At 39.3% G+C, this 5788-nt stretch overlaps 1 non-coding gene across 1 annotated transcript; it reads right to left on the reverse strand.

Moving 5' to 3' along the window:
* Nucleotides 1-300: 300 nt before the first annotated feature.
* Nucleotides 301-372, reverse strand: TRNAE-CUC (transfer RNA glutamic acid (anticodon CUC)). The gene has a single exon. It is a non-coding gene; the product is annotated as a tRNA-Glu (tRNA).
* Nucleotides 373-5788: the final 5416 nt, after the last annotated feature.

Consider the following 5788-nt stretch of genomic DNA (forward strand, 5'->3'; position numbering starts at 1 on the left):
CACGGATTCGGATCGGGTGAGTGCGTGATCGCTATAAGGCATACTTTGCCACATCTATACGACCAGAAACTAGCATGCCCAGTATGTGTTGCACTTTAACTATTGTGTTTTGATTGATGGTGATATGTTAAAAAACATTCCGCAAGTCCTAACAACAACTGTACAATGTTTCAACTCAATCGGAAGGACGGTGCGTAAATTTATAGTTTACAAATAGAAAATATTTCGAAAAAGTAAATAAAGTAAAAGTAAAAAACAAAAAGAATGTGACGTTGTTTCGTTTCGTAAAAATAGAAAAATTTCCGGTACCGGGAATCGAACCCGAGCCTCCTGGGTGAGAGCCAGGTATCCTAGCCACTAGACCATACCGGACTTAGCATCAGTTCTGAAATCATTGTACATTTTTATTACGAGAAGTTAAAAACTTGGCTCTGACCCAAGAAAATTTTATAGCAGAAAAATATATAAAACTTCAGTAGTCAAACTTTTTAAAAACAAAATAACGAGTTGGTAAGTTCGTTTTTCAATACATTTCTATCTATTCACAAGGAAAAGCTGACTGACTGATCTATCAACGCACAGCTCAAACTACTGGATGGGTCGGGCTAAGCATGCAGATAGATATTATAACGAAGATATCTGCTAAGAAAGGATTTTTGAAAATTGAACCCCTAAAGGGGTTCAAAATGTCTGTAACCCACGCGAAGGAAGTCGCGGGCATAAGCTAGTTAAATTATAAGTGAGTTTTATCTGAATTTAATATCTCTATATATAAAAATGAATCGCTGAATGTGTTGCTGATCGCAAATCTCGAGAACAGCTGAACCAATTTCGCTATTTCTTTTTTTATAACATTCCTTGAAGTACGAGGATGGTTCTTACTTATAGAAGCAGGCGTTATTTTGCGGAAGTCCATGATATTATACAATGAACCAAAAGCTTAATTTGCTATAATCCGCTGAAACAGGTCGAATTTGTATGATGCAACGTGCAGCATGCGAAATGCACCGCCCGCCCGCCCACTGCTAACCATGAAGGAAAAAGCAGCTACCAGGCAAGCAATACGCACCCGCACCACCACCACGCAGCACCACACAAATCCCAAAACACACTCGACGCACGTTTCGCCCCGACACCGGAGCATCCTCAGGAGATGTAGACCTTACAATGCACAATTGCAAAGTCAACAAGATTTGCACCGTTGCGACGTGATTGAAGGACAAACCAACAAACAAACACACTTTCACATATTTTATAATAGGGCTAGTGATTATATTATATTGTCCTTAAAAATCTAATACTTTGGTCACTCTACTCATTTAATGTTATCGTTATTTGGTATGAGCGACTCATATTGTGCTAGGTGCAAGCGACCACCCACTTAGGCCAGCCTCTTTGAGAAGTATTGTGAGATCATTGAAGGTAAGAAGGGAGACGCGATTAGATTACGTGCAATGAATGCCAATTATTATAGGTACAATATACTGTTAAATAGACTATTATCCATTCTTCAGTTCATTCATTATTCAGTGTGGGTTTTGTGTAACTTGTACCTACACGTATGAGTTATGCATTTATGTTTAATCTGTGTATTGTCCGCGACAGGTCGAGATGCCAATCGGGGTATGAGGTCGGGGGACGCCCCGCAAATTTTACCTCCAACGTGGATGCAATTAAAAACACAACATATTTGACATTATAAAAACAGTGACGAATATGAAAGGTAAATCTGAATAATTTTATAAAAGGAAAAGGTGACTGACTGACTTACTGATCTATCAACGCACAGCTGAAACGACTGGACGGATTGGGCTAAAATTTGCCATGCAGATAGCTATTATGACGTAGGCATCCGCATTTTTGAAAATTCAACCCCTAAGGGATTAAAATAGGGGGTTGAAATTAATGTAGTCCACGCGGACGAAATATAAACTATAAGACGAGCATAAGCTTGTCAAAGGAAAGGAAGGCTAGGGAAGGCATTGCGAACCAGTGGTAGATGCACCCGATGATTCGAAAGCACTTGTGAAAGTTTACTTGAATAAAAATATTTATTATTATTAAAGATAAACAGCTGAACCAAAATGAGGAGCACTGCTTTACGGTGGACCGTAACGTGTATGTCATGCTTAAAATATTCATAACAACACATAAGTCAATGGAGTCATTAAAGCTGTTTTATTTATAAAATCGTATCATTTTTATAGATGCCCATAAAACTTAACTTCCATCACCGCCAAAAGAAAAGGATCGCTTACCATTCCAAAGAATGTTACGACATTTATTAGCTATAATGAATTACTTATAGGATGATAAATAAACATCTGTCTGTATGTTACTTAAGACTAAGAAACCAGACGTCACGTCAATCAATTGAAGATCCCTCTTACATTAAACATATGCTGCAGGCGTGAATAACCACATTATGGGAGCCACTACGATTGTTCTTCGTTTCTCTTTAGTCGTGAGCTAGAGTGCTCTAGCTCACGGCTAAAGAGTACTGAAGACTAAAGAGTAAAACACTGAAGAGTGTTACTACTGTAGGAAATGAAACAACGATACCTGGTCGTCTCATAGCCCTTACCTATCGTCAAATGTACTCGGAGGTATAACGCGTAAAATTTAACTCCTCACATGCCATTTTTCACCGACTTCAAAAAAGGAGATTTTCAATTCGTCGGAATCTTTGTTTTTTTTTATAACTTTGTGTGTCGAATTTCATGTCAAAAGTACGATTTTAATCCTTATTTTAAAGGTGAACCGTATTTTTGACATGACAGTTGACCCATAGAGTTATTGTACGGAATATACCGGCTCTTGTCATTAGCATCTTCATTTCGAACCGGTGGTAAAGAAACAGACGTGAAAAAAAAAATTGATTTTGTACTATAAAATACATAAATATACAATAAAATATCGTCACAGCAAGAAATTATTTTGTAGTGAGTAAGTATGTGACGTGTTTCAAGGCGTGAAAACCACGAGACTTGAACAACTATTAGGGGCCACAAGATTAGGTATCGCAACCTATTTATCAAAGTCGAATTAGTAGATGACATTGAGGCGTAAAACATATGGCTTATTAGTTTGCGGTTTACTATAGTTGACTGAAACGTGATCATTATATCTGAATTAGGTGCTAAGTAAATTATATGAATTGGATAAAGGAAGCAATTTTCTGTTTGTCATTTGTCACCTGTCGTGTTAAGATTTTATTGTATTGAAAGTCACAATATACGAGTGCCTAAATGTAATAGACAAGTTTTTTGTTGGTCGAAGCGTTGAGCTATGTCGGTTACTCTAGTTCTCCTACGGACTTCTCATTTCTGATTTGATTACCTAGAGAAATTCCAAGCATAGCTCTCTCCATCGCCCGCTTAGTGACTCTGAGCTTTCTTATGAGGCTCGTATTTCGCGACCATGTGGATTCATACAAGATACAAGCATATGGATTAAAAAATTCTGCGACCATATCATAAAGTTTGCGTTATAATGCTGGGTTCTCAAAAAAAAACTCCGTTTTCACATCAATGATTTATTTAAAAACCAAAAACGAATTTATGCCTCTTCGGGGAGCTTCGGTGTACATTACACGGTATCCTACTTGATTTATTGAACTGGTATCTCGACGCGAATTGGAAATAATAAAAAATCTGTCTGAACTGATTGCGCAATTCAAAATAACAAATAGGAATTTAAATAAAAATCCTTTTCAAAAAAACCGACGAACAAAGCTATTACACAGCGGAAGAGTCTGATCCAGCGTCTATTGGTTCTGGGATTGGCATAGAGTATAGACAATAACACGAAAACCGGCCTGAAAGTTCTCTATAATATTCTCAAAGGTGCGTGAAGTTTGCACATCTGACTACGAACTAAACCCTTATTAACGCTTTCACCGTCACCGTTCCTTTGACCGTCAATTAAATCACGATGGGTTGCACAAGGGGGTTTCAACTTTGGACCAAAATATTATTGACTTGTGTCTTTACAGTTTGTTTTTTGCCGGTGGTCCAAAACCAGAGACTATTTACCGAAACCAGAGACCCATCGCTGGCATACTAATAGGTCTCCTCTCGAAATGAGAAGGGTTTAGGCCATTGTCAGAATGGCAGACTTCACACACCTTTGAAATACATAACAAAAAATTCACAGCCATACCTATTTTTTTTGCAATGTCTTCCTTCACAGTTAAAACAAAATAAATTATTTGCTTCAAACGCAAAACTAGATCTTAGGTAATGCGACAGGTTGATATGGCAGTCAGAGAGAGAACGCCCCGCACACTCGTACAGCCTGCCGGACTGTATAGTTCACGACAGGTCGAGATGGCAATCGGGGTATGTGGCGAGGGGACGGCCGGACACCCGCATGTCACCCGCGCTATCCCGCGCCGGGTTAGTGCGGAGGCTGTACTGCGCTTCCCCATCCCAATTGCTATCTCAACCTATCGCATCATCATCATCACCATTATGATCAACCCATCACCGGCTCACTACAGAGCACGGGTCTCCTCTTAGAGAGAAGGTTTTGGCCATAGTCTACCACGCTGGCCATGTGCGGATTGGTAGACTTCACACACCTTTGAGAACATTATGGAGAACTCTTAGGCATGCAGGTTTTCTCACGATGTTTTCCTTCACAGTTAAAGCAAAACGCACATAACACCGACAAGTTAGAGGTGTGTGCCCGCGGGATCTAACCTCCCTCCGATTAGAAGGCGGACGTCCTAACCACTAGGCTATCACAGCTAAACTATCTCAATTCGCATACGAGTACTATACGTGTATTATTCTGTTCTAGTGTGCGGTCTAGCCTGTACTTAATGTGGGTGGCGGCGCTAAGGGCCCTAAGCGCGATACTGGACTGCAGGTTGGCCCTTATTAGGGCATGCAGATTATCCTCTCAAGATGTGTGCCTTTACTCGCAGGTGAACATTAATAAAGTAATAGGAGGTTAGCATGAATTTATTTATTACTAGACTAGCTGATGCCCGCGACAGCATCGTGGTTTAAGCTTTTTCAATATCGCGTGAGATAAAATATAGCCTATGGGTATGCCACTCTCCAGTCTTTATCTACCTATATCCCTGCAAAAAATTACGTCGGTCCATTGTTCCGTTGCGGCGTGATTGATAGACAAACCAAGAAACAAACACACTTTTGCATTTATAATAATATGTTCTCATCCGCGTTGATTTAGATTCATTAACACCCTGTGGAAACCCTTTCTTATTTAGAGATAAAAAGAAGTTTGTGTGTCTCCAAGATGCAAGCTATCTCTGTACAGTATGCGGCAGAAAGTAATGGACATCGACCTTTAGAATGACATTTCGGCTTTGTAGAGCGTTGTCTCTGTCACTCATACCCATATGACGTTTTGTCAGTCTCAACGACGAAGACAATGCTCTACAAATCTGCTATCTAAAGGTCGATGTATATTACTTTCTGCCGTGTAAAATTAAGTAAAAATTTGTAAAGCGGATGGGCCGTGAAAAGGTAACAAATAGACATACATACCTACTTTCAAGTTTACAATATTAGTATGGGTTTGTGACTGAATTTATTTAAGTATAAATCCGAAAGTGTGTCCATTTAACTGTCTGTTACTTTTTTAGGCGTCAACTATTCAACATATTAATATCAACCAATATTACAGCTTTCATCCTGGATGCAGACAAAGATTTTTTAATCTCGAAAAGGCATTTCCGCCTCGATTGGTTTGAAAATAAGTAGATGTCATTTTTGTTATCAACAACCCGGCAAAGCTCGAAAATGACACCCACACC

This window comes from Maniola hyperantus, chromosome 11, assembly GCF_902806685.2.
Source record: "Maniola hyperantus chromosome 11, iAphHyp1.2, whole genome shotgun sequence".
In the NCBI taxonomy this organism is placed as follows: Eukaryota; Metazoa; Arthropoda; class Insecta; order Lepidoptera; family Nymphalidae; genus Maniola; species Maniola hyperantus.